This window comes from Hyperolius riggenbachi, chromosome 2, assembly GCF_040937935.1.
Source record: "Hyperolius riggenbachi isolate aHypRig1 chromosome 2, aHypRig1.pri, whole genome shotgun sequence".
Classification (NCBI taxonomy): Eukaryota; Metazoa; Chordata; class Amphibia; order Anura; family Hyperoliidae; genus Hyperolius; species Hyperolius riggenbachi.
Window position 1 is genome coordinate 281029363 of NC_090647.1, and position 22989 is coordinate 281052351.

At 44.2% G+C, this 22989-nt stretch overlaps 1 protein-coding gene across 9 annotated transcripts in view; it reads left to right on the top strand.

Annotated features, from left to right (window-relative positions):
- The window catches only part of LOC137546391 (CYFIP-related Rac1 interactor A-like), a 384755-nt gene that overhangs the window by 282880 nt on the left and 78886 nt on the right, over positions 1–22989 (top strand). For 4 of the 9 annotated variants that reach the window (XM_068268785.1, XM_068268782.1, XM_068268783.1 and 1 more), the window contains one exon: positions 17898–18069. The exons of 1 other annotated variant lie outside the window; for it this stretch is intronic. The gene's annotated coding sequence lies outside the window, so the exon portion shown is untranslated. Of the gene's footprint in view, positions 1–17897; positions 18074–22989 lie in introns of all 9 variants that reach the window. 4 more of the 9 variants (XM_068268788.1, XM_068268789.1, XM_068268787.1 and 1 more) reach the window with 2 other exon arrangements.

Consider the following 22989-nt stretch of genomic DNA (forward strand, 5'->3'; position numbering starts at 1 on the left):
GCTGTCATACACCTGACCTCAAAATAGTTTTAAATGTCCTGATGACTTCATCATTCCAGCCCTTCTGCACTATCCTAGGCTAGCAACAGGACTACCAGGAGGCGTTGTGCTCAGGACTGCACTTTCCATGATCCCTAGTGGTGACTGTTAGCTGTCTTTCTGGGAGGCAAGGCAGAGAGGAATCGCAGTGGTTCTAGTCGCATAAGAATTCAGCATGATAGCAACTGAACTGCAATGTCAGTCTGTAGTTCTGCTGATAACAAGTGATGCAAAAGAATCACATAACCTAACTGCATTTAACACAGGTGTAGCCATATTGATTTTTATCAGCAGCTTATGCAGAAAAAAAACTCACAAAGTCACACAAACTTAGAACAATGATTAACTTTCCCTATATATATGGAAACAATATGTCCTTTTTTATGTTTTTTTCCAGGATTCTCTTTAAGGCGAAATCCCTAAACTTTAGAATTCTTGCCATGCCTGACTCAGTATACATGTTGTCCCAAAGTAATGGTACATACTACACAATGTAATTTTGTCAAAATAGTATGCAGGCGAATGATGACAAACCAAGATGATTGCACTTTTTAAATGACACTTGCAATGCTTGGATGGTACAGCCTTCTTATGGTGACACAGGCGCAATATAATTTTCATTCACTTTCTGCATAAAATAAAGCAAATTACTTATTGTAATGATAGTGAGGGATCAGAACAGTATTCTGTATATGTAATATTTAAGGGCTCTGCCTCTGACATAGGAGACCTGGGTTCAAATGTCAGCTCTTCCTATTCAGTAAGCCAGCACCTATTCAGTAAGAATTTCTTGGGCTAGACTTACCAACACAGCTACTGCCTACTGAATGCGTTCTAGTGGCTGCCTCGCAAGCGCTTTGAGTCCAACAAGAGAAAAAGCGCTATACAAGTAATGGAATTATTATTGTTATTACACTAGTTGACCTAAGCCCATTTAAAAACGAGCTTTAGGTCTCTGTGACGCTGCCGCCAACGTTGCATGTTACTGCGCATGTGCGTGCACCCGTCTGCCGCGCACACGTCCGCCGCCCTGGCCCCATCATGCTGTCCGTGCGGCAAATGCGCAGTAGTGCAAACACACGGACACAGGGACTGATGACGCAGGGACAGTTAGGGATTATTATATAGGATTCAGTATTGTCCCATGAAAAGATATAATACAATATTTACAAAAATGTGAGTAGTCACTTTTGTGAAATACTATATTTATTGTGATGCAAGACAAGATCACATATATTGACCAGTGTTAGGGTGCATTCCATTTAAGAATTTAAAGCAATTAAAAACATACTGTTAGGAACACTGCTGCAACCTGCTTCACCTGCTGCTGATGTTGTTACTACTATTCACCAGCTGGTGACTCTGCTCTTCTTACAACTTATCTGCAGTTCCCACTTTCACCACAGGATGTAGTTTCTTAGTTTGGACTTTTGATCAATCACCTGGATTTCCTATTTAAGACTGTCACACCCCTTATAATGTGGCCAGAGCATCAGTAGTATTAACCTCTGGTTGCTGCTAGCTGCCTGAACTCCTTGTCCCTTTTCTCGTTCCTGTTATCCCTGGTTGGACCTCTTGCCTGTTTATAACCTGTCTTTTAGATCCTAGTTCTGTTCGGCGTCACCGTCCTAGTTCTTGATACTGCTTTGTGTTTTGATTTACATTTTGGTCCAGCATACTCTGTTCTGTATGTAGTGTATTTAGTTTGCCTTTATTAGCTACTAAGCCGTATGTGGTGTGTGTGTGTGGAGGTGTTTCATTGTACTTGCATTATTCATTTTATCATTTTTCATAATTGTATATATTGCATGTTATTTTCAATAAAAATGCTATTGCTGTACCCGCTGTCTCATCTCTTGTATGTGCAGCACAAAGTGGTCACCAGCTCCACTGTCAGTGAGGCTAGTAACATATATGCTGCCCAGGAAAAAAAAACTACATTGGCCAATAATGAAATAGCTTACTTGTTTTGCCTCTAGGCACTGACACACTTGTTAGTCACAATATTCATTTATTATTAGATTCCTGGTGCTGTAATATTGTCATATATATGATTATTATCAGGAGGTAGTACTTGGAGTATAGCTTTATTTGTATTATTTTCAGGATTATTGTTGTGTTTATTTGTCATGTATTTCTTCTGTGGAGCATTTACTTTTACCACCAGCTTGACATAGCTTGGCTTACATGAGATGGGGCCACTCACGTACTTTAGCCTTCAAAACAGCCTCATTTTCTGTGGCATACATTCTACAAAATGTTGTAATTATTCCCTTGAAATTCAAGTCCACATTGACATGCTTGCTTCAGGTAATGTCTGAAGACAAGTCAACTGCACCATCTTGCTACAAATCTTCCATCCTCTTTTCCAGCCTGGTCTGGGCTAATACAGGTTAGGTTGGGTGCAAGGATTCATGCTGTTGATGCCAGAGGGTGACTCTACCGTGTGTGTGTGTGTGTGTGTGTGTGTGTGTGTGTGTGTGTGTGTGTGTGTGTGTGTGTGTGTGTGTGTGTGTGTGTATGTATCAGTAGAATTAAGGTTTATTAGACCAGGCAGTAGTTGACTTTCAGTAGGGATGTAAGCACAAGATCAATGGGCTTTTCATAACTTAAAGATCCAGCGTGCTAAGTGACATTGTGGGACACCTATACACATGCTAGATTTTCAGCCTAGATGGTACTAAATGGGCGCCTTGGATGAGTTTCCTCTTGTGTGTACAAGGCTTTAGTCTGTGACCACTGCAGCCTACTAGATGTGTTATGATGTTTTGTGCATACTGAGCTTCATTTTTTCCTGACAACGTTTGTAAAGAGTGGCTATTGACGTTACAACTGACTTCCTGTCAGCTCAAACCAGTTTGGCCATACTACTCTGACTTCTCTCAGCAACAAGACATTTTTCTTTCCACAGAACTGATACTCGTTGGATGTTTTTCCATTTTTCACCTCTTTCTCAGTAAACTCAAAAGACTGCTGTACTTGAAAATCACAGGAAATTAGCAGTTAGCCAAACCAACTCAATGGGCATGAATCGTGCCACAGTCAAAATCATTAACATTGCATATTTTGTCCCCATTCTGTTGTTTGATGTTAACTCGAACTGAAGCGCCTGACTGATTTTGCAAAATGTTAAATTTAATCCGAGGAGAGCGTTATATGGAGGCTGATATATTTATTTCCTTTTAAAGTGAATGGGAACCGCATTTTAAAAAAATGAAGCAAATACTTACCTACGGAGAGGGAAGGCTCTGGGTTGTATAGAGCCTTCCGTCTCCTCTCTCGGTGCTCTCTATCCTGTGCTTTCTCCCCCTCGTTTCAATCCCCCACCGAAAGAGTATTTGGAAGTCTTCGGGAGCCGTGTCCTCCCGAAGATGTGCGGCTCCATACTGCACAGGCGTGAGCGTGCAAGAGAGCGTGCTTGCGCAGGTGCAGTACAGGGCCGCCCTTCTTCAGGAACACTCGGGCTCCCTGAAGACTTCTGAAGCCTCCTTCGGCCGGGTAAAGCAGTATTTGACTAATTTAGTCAATTACTGCTACCAGGCGAGCCAGCACTGGAACGAGGGGACCAGGAGAGGAGCGGGAAGGCTCTATAGGACCCAGAGCCTTCCCTCTCCTTGGGTAAGTATCTGTCTCATTTTTTTAAATGCGGTTCCCATTCACGTTAAGCAACACCAGTTGCCTGGCTTTCCTGCTGATCCTCTGCCTCTAATGCATTCAGCCACAGACCCTGAACAAGCATATGCAGATCAGGTGTTTCTGACAATATTGTCAGATCTGACAAGATTAGCTGCATGCTTGTTTCTTGTGTACTTCAGACACTACTGCAGCCAAATAAAAGGCAACTGGTATTGTTTAAAAGGAAACAAATATGGCAGCCTCCATATCACTCTCACCTGGGTTCACTTTAAGCATTGCACCGCTCCCACTTTATTGGGTGGTTACAACTCCATTTCCAAAAAAGTTGTGATGCTTTGCAATATGTAATTAAAATCAGAATGTGATGATTTGTACATAATTTAAACCCTATACTTAATTGAAAATATGGACAACATAGTACCGTACATACTGAAACTAAAAAATATTGTTTTTACTTAAATATATGCTCAGTTTGAATTGGATGCTAGCCATATTTAAAAAGCAAAAAAAACAAAACTGGCACAGGGACATGTTTACCACTGTGTTTTATCACCTGATTTTTTTCACAACACTGTCAATTTCTGGGAGTTGAGGAAACCAGTTGCAATAGTTCTGAAAGTAAAGTGTTGTCCCATTCTGGTCTGATAGAAGATTTTAAAATGTCACCAGTTCAGGTACTCATTTTATCATTTTTTTTATCATATATCATTACTGAGCATGTTCAGTGGGGGAGAGTTAAACACCTGGAGCCATATGCAATTCCCCTTTTCCAGTCTTCTGTGGCAACACCCCAACTGTTTTTGAAATGCATAATGCATTGCTGGCATCAAATTCAAAATGAGCATATCTTTTTCATGAAACAATAAAATATCTCGGTTTCAAAATTTGATATGTTGTCTATGTTCAATTAAATATAGAGTTTAAATGACTTGCAAATCATCACACTCTGGTTTTATTTATGTTGCACAGAATGTCCCAACATTTTTGGAAACCGCATGACAGGAAGATGCCTAAATAAGCAGGTGTATAGGTGTTCATGGGCGTCCCTACATAGGGCAAAATGGGGTATGTGCACTCCCCTGGCCAGCTGCTGCCCCCCCCCCCAGCCACCTGAACCCGGAATTTGCCGTCCCACCCACCCTGGACTAGACCAGAGCAGTGCCGCTCAGATACAGAGACTCACTCGTGCCGGGTAATAGAGTAAGTGTCCCGCCGCTGCCGCCCGCACCACTGATTTCTAAAGGGGGAGCAAGAGAGAGGGGGAGCCCCAAGGTGAGGGAAGGGGGGGGGAGACGTCCCCCCTTCCCCACTTCTGTCCACACGCTCCCTTTTCTCTCTCCGCTGCCACTGGGGACACCTATAGATCTGGCTATCTATACTGGGGGGCACCTGTCACTACCTGAAATGGGGGTCCCTGTCACTACCTAAACTAGGGGCTCCTGTCACTACTTAAACTGGGGCACCTGTCACTACCTGAACTGGGGGGCTCCTGTCACTACCAAAACTAGGGGCTCCTGTCACTACATACACTGGGGGGGGGGTCCCTGTCACTACCTGAACTGGGGGGCCCTGTCTCTATCTAAACTAGGGGCTCCTGTCACTACATACACTGGAGGGTCCCTGTCACTACCTGAACTGGGGGGCCCTGTCACTACTTGAACTGGGGGGCACCTGTCACTGCATACATTGGAAGACTCCTGTCACTACCTGAACTGGGGGGCTCCTGTCACTACCTAAACTAGGGGGCCCTGTCACTACCTAAACTGGGAGGCTCCTGGAGCTACCTAAACTAGGGGGCACCTGTCATTACCTAAACTATCCAGGCCAGCTAGCCCAGCATCACCACCAGCCAACCAGCCCAAAATCACTGTCAAAAAGGCCACAGCATCACCGCCAGCCAGGCCACAGCATCACTGCCAGGCCTTTCAGCCCACACATCATCCCCAATCCAGCCAAAAACAGTATTGCCAGGCCAGCCAGGCACAGCAGCCAGTAGAGGAGAATTCAGAAGCCAGGTGAGAAGTGTCTACCATATTAAGGGGGCATTCTGCCTATTTATATAAAATGTTGTCTATTTATGTGCCTCATGACTGCTGAATTTGTCTTGTTGGGGGCCTCATAGTTACTGAATTTGTCTTGGGGACCTCTTGATTGCTGAATTTGTCTTGTTGGGGGCCTCATGATTTGTTGGGGGTCTCAAGATTGCTGAATTTGTCTTGTTGGGGGCCTCATGATTGCTGAATTTGTCTTGTTAGGGGCTTCATGATTGCTGAATTTGTCTTGTTGGGGGCCTCATGATTGCTGAATTTGTCTTGTTGGGGGCCTCATGATTGCTGAATTTGTCTTGTTGGGGGCCTCATGATTTCTGAATTTGTCTTGTTGGGGGTCACATGATTGCTAACTGCAATACTATGGAAAAAGCTGAATCATCATCATATGAGACAATAGCATTAAACCTACTTATTTAGCTTTTAAAACGGAAAATAAAACTGTGAGGTTCTAAAAAAATGAATACATTTTTTAGGGGTAGGATGGATGGAATTGTTTATCTTCACAGTTTATTTTCAACTTGGATTTTTCATAATGTTCATGTATGAGTTAAAACATTTGTATTTAGTTTAAATTGCTGTTGGCACTTTGCGATAGATAAGTGACTTTTGGGTTGCAGTTTGGGCACTCGACCTCCAAAAGGTTCGCCACCACTGTCCTAATCTAAAGTCCCACCATTGCTAAGTTCATGTAAACTTGCCTCCGCCCGCGACCACACCCACATTCTGGTCCATGACCACACCCATTTTTTCGGTGCAACCTTCCCCCACCTCCCCCTTCTGCCCCCTCCCCCCTGGAAGTTTTGGGTGTTCCTAATAAATTGTGCAGTAAGTGCTTGTTCCACTATGAAGTGAAATGTTTTGCAACCAATTTATAACTGACATATATTTCACAGGGGAAAGGTAATAATAATTTTGCTATGCATGTGTGTGAATACACTACTTGAGGTGTATAATGGTAGCAGTTTTAGTCTTCCAGTAACTATATGAAGCTGGGTTGATCTTAAAGTCTTCCCATACTTTTTTGAGCATGACAAGGACAGACTACAGAGAGCCATGGGATACATAAACTGAAGGGCCAGAAATCTAGCACAATGGAATTATTTAGAAAGTAAGAAGCAGTGTGAGAGTACTGTAGCCAGTTTTTCACAATACTTGGAGCCACACATTTTCCAGTCAACACTAACTCCCATAGCCATTTTGTGAAAATCAGATTCTGACTGGTGCTCACTCCCTTGCTAGAGAGAACAGGATGAAGCTGCCTTGCTGAGGTGGATGTGCACTACAAAGGCTCATTCACATTGCATATCTTTCTGAGTAGTGTTGTACCACTCAGCAAAACAGCTTATATCTGTGACCTCACAAATCTAATTCTTCACAATGGTGCACGTTCACATAAAAACGATGTGGAAAAAAAAATCCTTTCTGACTGCTGCATTTTTGTACCTTCCTGCCCTTCATTCCAGGGGGTTAGCAAGGGAAGTCACCATTAGCAGCACATGGCATAATGCATTGCAGCATGTTGCTACGATGAACAAGCTCTGAGGGAAGCCAGCTGCATTCCAGAAGTGGATATCTAGACATGTGTAGCTTGTGTCGCAATGCCAGCAGCTGCATATTTTCTAGCCCCGCATTACTGGATCCACAGAGTGTCCTGTGGCAAGGGAGCACCATACAAAGCTGAATGTTACAGACAAACCAACCATGGGTGTAACCGTAGCCCCTACAACCCCTGTGTTTGCAGGGGGCCCGGCGGGGGGGGGGGGTGGAGACCCCTGCTCCTCCCATCTGCATGCAGAGTAGCGCAGGCAGTGTTATATTTACCTGTTCCCAGCGTTACAAATCTGTGTGCATCACAGCACACTCTCTGCTGCCCTTCATCAAGCTCCTGATCACATGACTCGCATCAGTCATGTGATAGGGAGCCAGTTAATGACAGCAGAGAGTGTGCTGTGAAGCACGGAGGGGACCCGTGGCACTGGAAGCAGGTAATATTACACTACTCTTCATGGTTGGAGGGGTTGGCGGGGATGTTTGTTTACCAACTGCCTGCCTGGTCCCTTGGGGAAGGGAGGGGCTAAGGACCTGGGGGCCCCATGCAATCTTTTTTGCAGGGGGGCTTCATACATGGTAGTTATGCTCCTGAAACCAAAGTGTGATTTTATAAGCGTGTGAATATAACAGATTTAATTTTGTATGGTGATGATTCACTTTTGTATGCTTCCTGGAAAAGAAACTTAAGTTTAGTTATGTACAGTACAACATGGCAGAGAGGGAATCAAGTAAAGGAAAGTTTACAGTATTTAAAATGTGCTTTAAGGGCACTGTCGGAAACTCTGCACATACGGATAAATACAAACACAGCCAAAACTACATATAATTGTATCACACAAAAAAAAAACACCTTTCTTCTTTTTAAAGTACTTCTTAAACCCTGAGAGGATTTACACTACAGCATAATAATGAATACGGTGTAGTTCACACTTTCCAAGCACTAAAGTAGAAGTCTTTTAATTTCTGCTTTAACTCTGATGTGCTTCTCTAAAAAAACAGAGAAGTGAAAGCCTGCTATAAAAGAATGACTTCTCCTAGCTGGGCCATCACACATAGGCTCCAACATTTACGGTTCTCAGTGATGCCAAATAGGGATATGTATTGCAGATGTAGTGACTCTTGGGTGTTGATTCACTAAGCTGTAAAGGTACACTTGTGCACAGGGTCAGCCTTAGGTTTCACAGCACCCTGAGCAAAAGTAGGCTTTAGTGAAAGTGCTGGGGAGAGAGGGGCTTGGTGAGAGTGCTGGTGGGTGGATGGAGAGAGAGAGGCTTACTGATAGTCTGGAGGGGATGAGGGGATGAGGCTGGAAGGAGAATTGAGGCTATTGAGGGTGGAGGGGAGGTGGAAAAGAGAGAGGGGGTAGAAAAATGGAGGGCAGTGTGGAGTGAGTAACTTTTTGTCAGGACTTCATCTGGTGTAGCCTTGATCCACTCCCTTTGATTTTCCTGTTGTGCTGAGCTACACACAGGCACTTGTCTGGTGGGGCGGAGCTTTGTGGGGTTTGGGGGCAGAGCTTTACGGTTTGGGGGTGACATTTTGCAGGCCAGTGTGGGGGAGGAGCTTTGTGGCAATTTAGAGGTGGAGCCTCGCGGCCTTCCCGATTCCCTTTTGAAGATGAATATTGTGGTGCCCTGAGCGACCTGAGCCAGCCCTGCTCATGCACGTCAAACATCTCATTTAGATAGAACTGAGCACATGATAACATTGCTGCTCCTGTCTTTTCACTCTTTTGTGAAGAATTTGAAGTACAGTAGAAAATACTCCATTTGACTTACAATAGTTTAAAAGGTTCCATCCATTACTACAACAGTTGGCCATAGGGCTGGTTTCCACTATCTTGAGGGATGCACGTCACCACTTGCAGTGATAAGAGTACACATCTGAATCCCTGTGTAGCCATGTATTATTTATATGGATTTGTATGCCTGCTTGTAACGATTGTGGAATTATCTCCGTGATCAGCGCACAAGGCGTGCGCTGACACGACGGAAATCCTCCACAAGCGTATGAAAGGAGAGAACCCAGCTTTGGTGCAAAGTACCAGTAGAGGGAAATTCCCACCGGCAGGTGGAGCTGTGGAGTGCAGAGGAGCAATCCTCTGTACTGCCACAGATGCCAGATGGGAATTGTCCGAATTGCAACCGAGCAGGGCAAGATAGTCCTTGAAGAGAGAGAGCACAGCGACAGGGTGAATGTGTGTTCACCAATCTAGTTGCCAACCGCGACGATGAACACACAACCGTGAAGATCAGGTGGGAAAGCAATCGCAAGAGATAGCGATTGCTAATAGCGACACAAGACTGAATAAGCACAGAAAAGGGATGTATGTATGTCCACCAATCTTGTCGCCAACCTGCGACGGTGAACACACAACAGAGGAAATCAAGTGAGAACGCAATTGCAAGAGATGCGATTGCGAATGAGAATGAGCACAGGGACAGAATGTATGTGTGTGCACCAATCTAGTCGCCAACCCGCGATGGTGCACACACAACAGCAGAAACAGAGTAGGAACGCAATCGCGAGAGAGGCAATTGCCAGAGGTGACACAATACTAAGCAGAGGTAAACCCAGGAGCAGCAAAGGCACAGTAAATCATACAATGAGAATGATAAGGAAAATAACAAATGCTAACTAAACGCGAACACCGCACTCATTCGCAACAGCGAACGCGTTAACAGCGCGGTCTCTGCACGTTAAGCACAACAGAGACAGGCACGCCACCCTAACTAACCACCGACACACAAACACGAAACAGAGAATGCGAGCGCTTGCTTAACGGTTACCTCACCGAGCCCACCGCAAGCGTTCGTATCAGACAGATGGACAGACAACAGGAATATGAGAAATACGATCCACCGCTCTTCCGCCAGAGCGAGTGCGATCCGGGTTCAGGGATAGGACAGGAAAGATCCACTGCTCTCTCCGCCAGAGCAAGTGTGAACCAAGTAGGGAAACAGAGTTAGCAGGATCCACTGCTCTTTCCGTCAGAGAGAGTGCGATCCAAGTAAAGCAACAGAGCTTAGCAGGATCCACTGCTCTTTCCGCCAGAGCAAGTGTGATCCAAGTATAGAAACAGAGTTAGCAGGATCCACTGCTCTCTCCGCCAGAGCAAGTGTGATCCAAGTATAGAAACAGAGTTAGCAGGATCCACTGCTCTTTCCGCCAGAGCAAATGTGATCCAGATACAGCAAGATGAGGTAGCCAGTAGCAAACACTGCTCTAGCTTACCCTCCAAGAATACAGATCAGAAGGATCCACAACCGCTACCGCTAGAGGCTAGTGCGATCCAAACAGACGAACAGAAGGAGCTACCAGTAGCAACCGCTGCTCTGGTTAGCACCCCCAGACAGACAGAAAAGGCAATACAAATAATACAACCTGACTGAACTAGAGGGGTGTCTAATACAGCCCCCAGAATACTCTAAGATAACTTTAACAATCCAACAGGAAAGGCTGACACTCCAGGAGTGTGCTAACAAACCATTATGACCAGCAAAGGATTGTAGGAGAAGAAGGCTTTTATACTGCCAGCCCTCAAAGGAGACAGCTGGGCAATTTGCATGTATGCAAATCCCTCAGCAAAGCAACTCTGAAAGTTGCAAGATGAAGCCAGGTCTCTTTTCCAGAGACCTGCATCCCTCAGACATAAGGAATGGTCAAACAGCTGTCTGCCTGTGCAGCCAGTTGAGCGGATCATTACACTGCTGCAGTAAACTACAACATACCATCTGAATCAAGTCGGCATGCAATTTGTAGGGCAAGCCTATTGATAGAATAGGCAGCATTTCCCCAATCAAATCGCATGTGGGGAACTGCTGCTGATTCCGCACCAATGGAAATAGGCCCGTAGGAGAGCGATACATATTTTGGCCATAAACCTCTGTTAATAGAAGCCCTAGTTACAAAGCAGTTTAGTTAGTTGTTCTTAGTTTTAGCACCGGCTTGCATACCTGAAGTCGGTGCCTGCAGGATTTAGCATTAGCTATTGGAGTTTCAGTGCTGATGAGTATCCGTTAAAATGAAAGGATAGGGATAAGCACAATTTCTGAAGGCTTGGGATATAGGATTGCTGTAAGTTACCAATAGGCTAGTAATTATTGTTCAGCACATTGTACAGCTGTTTGCTGGGGATAGTAGGGTTAGGCATCAGGGGAGATTTAAAGGATACCTAAGGTGACATGTGACATGATGAGATAGACATGTGTATGTACAGTGCCAAGCACACAAATAACTATGCTGTGTTCCTTTTTTTCTTTCTGCCTGAAAGATTTAAACATATGGTATGTAAGTGGCAGTTCCTGTCTGAGTCAGGACTGGATCAGACTACAGTGTGACCCTCACTGATAAGAAATTGCAGCTATAAAACACTTTCCTAGCAGAAAATGGCTTCTGAGAGCAGGAAAGAGATAAAAAGTGTAAATAGTTCATAGATTTTTAGCTCTGGAATACTTCAATGAATGTGTCACTAAGCACAAACAATAAAACAATAAAAACTTAAAAAGTAGATTTAAATATAAACTAAAACAGTGGAATATCATAAAAGGTCATTTTTTAAGAGAAGGAGGATAGATACATTTGTTTATTTCATTAGTTTATTTTCTCCTCAGGTGTCCTTTAACATTAGGGGGTTTAGGTTTAGGCACCAGGAAGGAAAAATACTAAGGGAAGTTAGGGTGAGGCATTAGGAAAGAATAATTGTTGGGTGGATGTTGTGGTTTGGCATTATGAAGAGGTCTGCAGTTGGCTGAGATTAGTTTTAGGAATTAGGAAGAAGAACAACATTGTTTAGTTACAGCTAATTGAGGAGGAAGAGTACTAAAAGTCAAGAGTAAAGTACTGATGTAAAGCCAAATAGAATATTGGTAACAGCACTTATGTTATATGCCTCGCCTGACAAATTAACAGGCATACACATCAAGCATATGAAGCTAGACGGTTTTGGCACTAGGAAGTCCACAGAAATGCACCCGGGTTCAACCAAGCTAGCCAATCAAAGGGAATAAGCTCTGAAACACCGACCTATTGTATAGTGGACAAGGACCTTCAGATTGTGTCATTAGTAAACTCTATGCTAATATATGTCAGTAATATATGTCAGTTTTTGACCCTTGTTTTGGTGTGCATAACTACTTGTGAATGCTATGTGTGCTGCCTTATGATGTTTGTGGAGTAAACACTGCATAGTTATGTTATTTAAAGCTGACAATCTAGAGTACCTGATTAGTATTTTTTGGGGGGACATGCTGCTAGTTATGATGTTTGGCACATGCACTTTTCGGGCATAGGTTTAAATGCATCTATACTCTGGTCGCCCCCTGGTGGATAAAAATTTCTTTTTCCGCGTTCCAAGCGTCCTTTGGAACGCATTGGACTGATGTATTGACGTCCAGCGCATACCGGACATGACGCGTATGCGTCTTCCGGGTTGCGCTTCACCCAGGTGGAAGTGCCATTTGAAAGGCCAGCAGAACGACTTGGCGTGCGTTCCATGCGCGAATAGTGCGCTTTTTTGAAACATGATTGGCAGCTGCTGCTTATGGATGGGGTAAGTGTTTATTTAAGGGGTGAGCACACAAGGGGTGATTGCCATGACGATGCGCCACAGTGTATAGAGGCGCGAAACAGCTGTCGACCTTCCCACCAGCCTAGTACCTCTCTCAACATTGTACTGGATGTAATGTATGCCGTTTTTATTATTTTTCTACAATAAAAGTGAAGTTTTATAAGGGATGTGCATAGCCCCTTTTCTCTACCTACTGGATCTGCTACCTGTATTTTGGCAATTTGCACTCCTGCAGTGATCTTTTTCAGCCCATCCTGTGCATGTTTTTCTTTGTTTTCTTATATCACCTGAATTGGAAAGTGTACTGGTTAAGGGCTCTGCCTCCGACACAGGAGACCTGAGTTCGAATCTCGGCTCTTCCTGTTCAGTAAGCCAGCACCTATTTCAGTAGGAGTCATTGGACAAGACTCCCTAACATTGCTACTGCCTATAGAGCAAGTCCTAGTAGCTGCAGCTCTGGCACTTTGAGTCCGCCAGGAGAAAAGCGTGATGTAAATGTTCTGTGTCTGAATTATGTATTTTGAGCATAACATGTGGGGGATCTGCCGGTTTAATTATAACCTAATGCCTGGTGGTGCACACAATGAGATTTTCTGGCAGATTTACTACCAGATAAACTATTTCCAACATGTCCAATCTGATTTCTGATCAATTTTTCCATCGATTTTCTGTAGAAATGAATGGAAAATTGATCAAAATTGATCGAAAACTTGTTCACAAATCAGATTGGACATGTTGGAAATGATCGATCCGGGAGTAAATCTGCCAGAAAATCTCATTGTGTGTACCAGGCATAAGAAGTGGTGGTTGTGCAAAATGTCAGTTTTGTTATGTCTATACATATGGCTGTTTGTATAGTGATTAGGCCGTATCTTAAGGAGAGAGATTCTTCATTCAAAGCAATGGTATTACCAAAAAGTTTGGGGCCCCAGTGCATCTTTTACATGGGGCCCCGCTCACTATTGACATGGAGCCCCAAAATCTTCTAACAACAGCTGCAATGTCACAGAGGTGTATTTAGAGCAAGGAATGAGTTTAAGGATTACCACTATGCAATGCACATGTAGAGGTGTTCATTGCCAGCAATAGCACCATTGAAAAGCTAATAATATTGATGAAGAAGGGCCCCCGATCAGGCCCCTTCGGTCCCCAGTGCAGTTGCAACCTCTGCATCCCCTATTGCTACACCACTGATCCAAAGGTTTTGCAGGGTGGCCCACTGACTTCCAGGATCCTAGGAGGGCCAGTTAAAGCAGCACAAGGGCCCCGGGGCAAAGATAAACTGGGGGACCCCCTACAACCCTCCCTTCCCTGAACTCTGGGTGGTCTCCCTAATGCTGGGCATACATGGCTCGACAATGCGCCGGTATCGAGCCAGCGGCTCGATGCCGGCGCATTACCGCGGGCCTGTGGATCGATTCCCGCTCGTCCCCGTGGGCACTTGCTTATCTTCCACTGGATTACCGCTATTGTCCGCCCGCGGGGATCGAGCCGGGAATCGATCCACGCGGTGATCAGACATGTCAGAAATGATCAATCGAGCCATCAGAGGCTCGATTGATAAGAAGAATCTGGGCCATGTATGCCCAGCATTAGACTGCTCCTGAGTCCACAATGTGTGACTGGCTGTCTGCATTGTGATAGCGCAACTGTCCCAATGTGCTGCATTGTCCATACTCTGTCTTCAGCCCTGCTGCCTGCCTCTTTTCCCTCTGGGGCATGTTATGTGTAAATAACCTGTGCCGGGTCATGGAGAAGAGGCAGGCAGCAGAGGAAAAGATGGAGCAGTGTGCCGGGACAGATGAGTTATTACAATGCAGCCAGACACTGTTCAGAGGCTCCAAGGCCTTGGGAGCAGTCTGGGGAAAAAACACTTAGGGCATACCTCCCAACTTTTTGAGAAGAGAAAGAGGGACACTTAAGCCACGTCCCTGCCACACCCCTGATCACACCCCGTCACACCCCTAATCTTGCATACCATAAAGATTTCATAAGAAAAATATGTTTTATAATTCGCACCACACTGGTTCTTTCTATCCCAGTTCATGTTCCTTCATATTAGCATTTTAAAAATTAGTAATACATCAATTTAAAGGATGGAAATAAAGTTCAAGAGTCAATCAAACACATTTTTTAGTAGAAAAATATATAATTTACATAGAAAGAGGGACAAAGTCCAGAAAGAGGGACAAATGAGGAGGAAAGAGGGACAGGGCTCCCAAAGAGGGACTGTCCCTTCAAAAGGGGGAGAGTTGTGAGCTATGCTTAGGGGGTTCCAGAGGTGCGGGAGGGGGTGGAACAGCAGTGGTTAGGGGCCCTGGAGCAATGGCCCCCTTTGCCTTAATGGATCCTGGCTACACCCCTGGTACACAAAAATTGCATATAAAGCTATATTATTATTATTATTATTATTATTATTTATTTATAAAGCGCCAACATATTTCGTGGCGCTGTACAATGTAAGAAAACAAACAAGGGATACATAACGATACAGACAATGATATACATCAAATATGAACACTGATACAAAATACAGCACTGCTGATTACAATTTGATTTAACATGATGACTAAAATGTATAAATGTCTAACAGTGTGCAAGCAATTAAATTAATAACAGTCCATGACACAAAAGGATTAGAGCCCTGCCCTTGCGAGCTTACAATCTAAAGACAGATACAGATATTCCTTCATGCTTTTATTTAACTTACTTATACAGGCCCTGTTTTTATGTATCATGTATCCTTTTCCATGCTGCAAAATGTGTTACAATGATTACACCAAAACAAGTACAAGTGCCTCCTCAACTAACTGCCCCAAGGGGTATATGTAGCACATTTTTAGAACCTGTGCCTTGCAAATGAAAATATTCCCAAGTAGTTTAATGGTGAAGATGCAGTTATGTGGCTGAGTTTAATCATTTATCCACTGAGCCAACCAATACTAGACGCCCACTGGCATGATTAGCAGGTTTTTCAGGGATTTTATAATAATGATATAGGACATTAGATAGGATTTCCAGTATGAATGAACCAAGTATAGTGGTGAGATAAAATGTCCAGATTAACTCTGCCGATTTTTGAATATTGGAATAAATAAAAACAAAATGTAAATACTGGCAAACTCAAAAAGCATTTAAGTCTTTATGGTTTATAAAATGTACTATTTTAACGGGAATGAAAGACGGTCTTCAGCACTTTTAAGATGATTGCAGGTACTAATTTAACAATTACATGTAATAACAGGCTAGTGAATTTCATCTTGGCCATAGTAGGAGCTACAGAGTCTCATTTCTAAACTGGAGACTTTAAGGCTACTTTTACACTGACACCAGGGCCGAGGCAGAGGCGAGAGAGGCTATAGCCTCGGGGAGCAGTGTAAAGGCCAGTGCACACCAAAAACCTCTAGCAGATCTGCAAAACGCTAGAGGTTTTTGAAGTAGATTTTCAGAGCGATTCTAGGCCTGTTTAAAGAGGTTTTCTACACATGCCTAGCGTTTTTTGGAGTGTTTTTTGTGTAGCAGTATATATTGTTACAGTAAAGCTGTTGCTGAACAGCTTCTGTAACAAAAACGCTTAGAAAACCACTCTGATCTAGCATTTTTCAGAGCAGTTTTCCACTTTCCTATACTTTAACATTGAGGCAGAAACGCCTCAGAAATCTAAAAAATGCTGCATCCCCGAGTTTGCGTTTGGGGAAAAAACTAACCACTCTGGTGTGCACCAGCCCATTCACTTTCATTAGCCAAGCGGTTTTCCCGCTGCAAGCGTTTTAAAAAACACTCCAGAAATGCTCTGGTGTGCACCAGCCCTCAGAGACGCACATAACTCACCCAGCTATCATTCCCTATTGTGTTTAAAGCAGAGAGAAATTAGGAAAGGGGAGACATGTCGGTGACTTTAAGCCAGATAACTAGAGATTAAGGTGTTGGAGGCTCTGTTGCACCTCTTATTCTCATAGTAATCAGTAGGTGACGGCTGGGATGGGGAGGGAAGGAGGGGCGAACTTTTGTTTCTCAGCCTTATGTGCTGGAGGACCTTGTCTCGGCACTGACTGACACTTTACATTGTGTTGGACAATATAATGGCATGGAAAATGCAATGTGGTTACTGGCATATTGTAATGATATGTTCACATCAGCAGTGAGAAGCGATGGAATCCGCTGGAATAACCCAAGTCATACTGTGCAGGACTGGACAACAAGCATTAAAAGTTGCAGTGAAGCATGCTTTTTATTTACTTTATACTTCACTGCATGTGTTGCATCGCACGTGCCAACATACTTTGGAACTTTTGGCCTCCAATGCATTGTGATCCTGTTTGTACAACATGGGCAGCACAATGCCACAGTGGTGAAACTAGTGTGACTGTCAAAGGAGAAGGGGCAAGGTAACATTTGAAATATGCAATATAGTATCTAGCAAGGCATAGTGTAAGTCTACTCACTGCTTACCCTTGTTTCTATGTTAGGGCTGGTTCACACGGACGACAGGCGGCGTTCGGGCTGCCGGAAGCCGCTTTGTCCTGTGACGTCTCGTCAGGGGGCGGCAGTACAGTGATCGTCGGCTTCCCGTCACAATTGCCGTTTTTTCGTCCTCGCAAGGGGTCATGAAGCAGCGATGGCTAGGCGACCGTGGATGCCGCAGGCGGCTTCTAGGGTCGCCTGAAATGACGGGGAAAATCTGGATCGAAACACCGCGTTTGTGAAATCAACGGTAGTCGCCGGTAACCGCGCAATGCTAAACGCTTCCATTCACTTGAATGGAAGCGTTTAGCCGACGAGTCCCAACCGCTTGGCGGTAAATACCGCCAAGCGTTCGTGTGAAACAGCCCTTACTGTATCCATAACTTATAACAGAAGCAGCATGTCCATTTCCAGATTTAGCTAAAAGCAAATCTCCAGAAAAGCACTAGTTGGCATTTTAGCAAACTACGAGAGCTGTAGGTCTTATGAAGTGTTCTGCATGTGATATGTCAATGGCTGCTAAGTGATGACAGAATGTAGCAGTTTCTGTTGTGCCATGTGACTGACCTTGTGACCTCTCTTTGCAGTTTCCTATGCTAATGAAGTGATTCCACGTGACTGCTCTCCAGCTGCTGGTCGTAGAGCTGTAACTGGTGAGAGAGGGATGGAACCCATAAGAAAATAGGACAGTGGCTCATTGGAAACATGTCATTCCATTAATCTTGGCATACCTCAGAGCTCCATCACATACTGAGATCAGTGGGTACCTATTCCCTTATAATGACTGATTATACTGAAATGACTCATGATTATTTACAAAACAAAAGGTCTCTGTCAGCTCAATAGATAATTAGTAATCAATTAGTAAACACCCAGATAACTGTAATAGTTTTTTAAAAAATAATCTGAAGGTTCTCCTTTAAGGGCTCTTTCAGAGTGGGACCTTGCGTTTGATGCAACGTTAAGGTCGCACAACGTGCCCCTAACGCAACGTATGTTAGTTTTGAAGTTGGACTTTATATTGAACTGCTTTATGCGTCTCTTGATGCGCCGTTTTCGTCACATACTGATAGAATGAAAATGGCGCATGCGTCACATTTGAAAAAAAAATCTAAAATATTACTGAGCATGTGCAAACAGTCCAACGTAGCTAATAACGCATATAACACACAGCATGCAGCACTTTCTAAATGTTGCTACACGTTACACACAATGCAACGTGACCACTGTGAATGTGGCACATACTTTGTATTGCTGTGCGTTAGTCTGCGTTATTCCATTTTATAACGTGCGACTTTAACGTCGCACTGTGAAAGCAGCCTAATACTAAAAAGGATGATAAATGGAACAGATTTTATTTATTACCCAACTCATGGGGTTGAAATTCACTTCCCTGTAGTACTAATAGACTGTGCAAGGTCCTGTAGTTTACAGAAGCCTGAGGTTTATTAAGCAATGTCTATGCAATAGAATGTGGCTATGGCACATCTCAGAGGTTTAAAATCAACTCATCATGATCCCAGTAAGGACAAGCTGACATAACATGGAATCAATTTTCCATGCAGTGGACAGCAAATATAGTGATAGCTGGGGGCACAATAGTAGGCAGCGCTGGATCTAAAAGGGGAGCATGAATGACATGGCAAAGCATGTAGCCACAGCACAAGGACACTTTAATCCCCTTCACCTCTCACCTGCACCTACAGTCCCCAGTGCGCTCTAACCTATTTTGTGCCAGATCGCTGTTTGGCCAGACTCCTCCCCCTCTGTTTTAGCTGTGCAGCATCATTGTCCTTCACATTCCCAGGTTTCCCCTAAATTATGGATGTCTGCAGCATAGAGTATAGAGCAAGAGGGGTCAGTGCCTCCCCCTCCCCACCCCCTGGCCAACAGCCGCTCCCCTGGCCAAACAAACGAGCGGCCACCCGGCAGAGCAGATGCATATCTTTAGGGGTGCAGGCAGGGCTCAGGTGCCATGCCTGCCCCTTTCCTGTGCCACCACCACTGACTCTTTGTGTCCGCCTGCTGTGTCCCATCCCCGCTGCCTCATGTAACTCTGATCTGCCAGTGACCAGTGAGAAGCAGCCGCTAGTGCCTCGTGGACACCATATTGTTGTGCGGAAGTGACGTCATATGTCACTTCCGCATATGCAGTGCAGTGTCCACAGGGGGTACCATGCACCCGCTTCTCATGGGTCGCCAGCTGATCAGAGGTCTGAGTGCCGCTGCCTGTTACTTGATTTAGGCAGCGGGGACTAGAAACAGAAGCGGTGCTGATCAGAGGTCTGACATCACAGTGAGTGGGGTGTTGGTCCCTGTCACTACCTAAGCTGGGGGTCCCTGTTACTAAACTTCGGGGGGTCCCTGTCACTACCTAAACTGGGGGGCACATGTCACCACCTAAACTGGGAGGAGTCCCTGTCACTAAACTTGGGGGGCCTTTGTCTTTACCTAGACTGGGGGGTCCCTGTCACTACCTAAAACTGGGGGTCCCAGTCACTACCTAAACGGGGGGGTCCCTGTCTCTAAACTTGGGGGTCTCTGTCACTACCTAAACTGGGGACACCTGTCACCAGCGCTCACAATCGATTCCCTACCATAGTCTTAGTCTAATGTCCCACCATTGCTAAGTTCATGTAAATTTGGCTCCACCCATGACCACACCCACATTCTGGTCCATGGCCACACCCATTTTTTGGTGCGGTACCCTGCACGACTTCTCCCCCTAGTAAATTCTCTGCGGATGCCCATGCCCCAAATAGCATCTTATATGGCAGGGGTCAGGAACCTTTTTGGCTGAGAGAGCCATAAACGCCACATATTTTAAAATGTAATTCCGTGACAGACATACAATATGTTTCAAACTGGGACAGTAGGGCTCACGTCCCTGTTGCCATGGTGATGTGTATACAGTTGATTCGCCGGTCAGCGGAAGTGTCAGACACGTCTTCAGCTTCTCTTGGGTTTCAGCAACATTAGCAATTTTCCCGAGAGCCAGACAGGAGAAATACTGACTAACAGCTAGCTGACTTGGGGGGTTGATTCACTTTGTAGGATGAGATCCCCGCACTTAAAGTGACAGGCAGCCTGCTGGCCCAATAAAAGTGCGGGGATCACCTCCTACAAAGTCACTGGACATGATAGGGTCCAGAGTGGGACAAATGAAGCAGCCTTTCGTTTTGGGGGGAGCGCGAGTAAGTTAGTGGCGCATGCGACAGCAGTAGTGTGCCTACTTTGAGCTTTTGAGTGCTTAAGCAGTGCAGCTTAGTGAATCACCCCCTACTGATTTGTATGTGAGCCACATGTAGCCATCAAAAGAGCCACATCTGGCTCCCGAGCCATAGGTTCCCTACCCCTGTTATGGTCTTCGTCCAGCATGATCACTTTAAACTTTCACCCTCTTCTCTTCTCCTTTACAAAACAGCAGTTTTATAATGTCCATTTTTCACTAGTGAGAATATACGCAGTCCATCTCTATAGGCTTCCATTGTATCCGTCACTATACGTAGCATATGCAGGATCCAGGAAAGTCATGCAGGTTGGGAATTTGCATTCCGCTAGTGCAGCAGAGACAATCATATGTTGAAAACGGACCTGTAAAAACAAATTCTATAAAGATAACATAAAATCCATCAACATGCTTGTTAATCTGTTTATGTCCCTTATGAAAAATGGTCATATTTTGAATTTAGTGTGAACCTAGCCGAAATGCTGGGGTTTCTCTCTCCTGCCTGACCCTGCTCCCTATTCAAGGTAAATGACACTGCTCATACCCCAATGCGTATTTCAGTATTATTGGGAATGAGTCCCAAAAAGAGAGGACTCTCAAAATATATATAGGTAATGAGCCACACTTGAGCACACAACCATCCCCAGAGTAATATCAGGTTTCTGTATAGGAGGATCTGTACTAAAGGTGAAACCACAAAACAGTAGTTTGATTCCAAAATTTAGTATCACACTTTATTGTATCCAAAAAATCTTTTTTCGAAAAGACAAAAAACTTTTTTGCATTTATCAGTAAAAATTCTTCATAATACAAATGTAGAAGATCATTGTATTCAAACAAATCGTAGACACTGTGTGCTTTGTTTGATGAAACAGTGCATTTAAGATAGTACAATTCAGGCAACGACACTAGTCCGTTTTGGGTTGTTAACCCTTCGTCAGGCCTTTGCAAAGTATAAAGTATATCTTTACAAATTAACATGCACAGTCTAGAGGACTATAAATATAAATATTGGGGCATCTGTTCCAACCAGACACAACCCGGCACCTGTCTGATGGCTGGCATAGGAGAAATCAGCTACAAAGACAGTGACTCAAACTACTGTGTTGTGGTTGCACCTTATTAGTACAGATCCTCCTATACAGAAACCATACCCCAAACGCACCATGGAGGTGCAGGAAAGGACCTTCTCCCAAGGTAACTGATGCAAATAGAATAAACAAATCTGCAATAGTTCAATGGTTCCAATAAAACTCAATGATCAAAGTAGGACAGACAAAAATGGCTGATGCGTTTCAAACAGTGATGTGTCCTTACTCATAATCTCATAGCCTTACTCATAGCCTAGCTATGAGTAAAGCTACATCGCTGTCTGAAATGAATCAGCCATTTTTGTCTGTCCTGCTTTGATCATCAATAACAGTGGTGTTTTATGGAGCCATTAGAGGGTTTGTATTTGTTTCTACTATTTGACCCTGTTCGCTATTTCTGTATGCTCTGAATCTGAGAAATGCATCTTTAGAGTTCCCTCTTTCCTTCTTATCACCCAAGATTGATAGATCCAAGACTGAAGATCCTTAGAGACCATTTCTATTCCACTGTACCATTACATATTCAGAAAGACTGGAGAGAATCCAAGACACTTCCTGAGTAAATTTAGCTGGGGTTGGTGGGGTTGGTGAGAGCCTTCCTAAATTATTTTGAACAACAAAAAATGTTATTAAAACTTGGGTTTTTTTCTCTATTCCAAATATGCTCAATCTAGTCAATTTATTTAAGGGTCACAGCACCTCAGTACAGGTTCACATTTCAAAGCAAACTTTCTTTAAAATGTGCCCCTTTTCATCTTCCATCTGTCTCTACTTGGTAGTTCCCTGGCCGCTATGTTCATCCTGTGGATTTATTACCTGAAGGTTGTTGCGCATGGCTTAATTTTCCATTTGGTCTAAATTTTCTTTTGACCAATAAGTTGTTGATCAAATACATTTTCCACCACTCTTAAACAGGTATTTACAGTATTTATTAAACATGTCTTCAAAAAAGATCCATTGACTGAAAAATAAGAAGTTTATTCAAGTTTTCTATACAATCAATCATTAAACCTAACTTGGTTTTATCATGTGTGGCCACCTTAAGGACTAGGGCTTTCTGCAGTGATCGGTGCTGCGTGGGCTCTCCAGCCCACAGCACCGATCGGAATTGAGCCTTGACGATCAGACTTCCCCCCTTTTTTCCCCACTAGGGGGATGTCCTGCTGGGGGGGTCTGATCGCCGCCGGCTGTTTGTGATCTGCAGGGGGGGCTCTTCAAAGCCCCCCTCCGCAGCGTTTTCGGCGCTCCCTCCTTCCTCTTACCTCCCTTTCCCTCTATGGGCTGCGCAGGACGGATTTCCGTCCTGCGCATTGAAGGATAGGCTTCAGCCTTTCATATGCCGGCGATCCCCGGCCAATC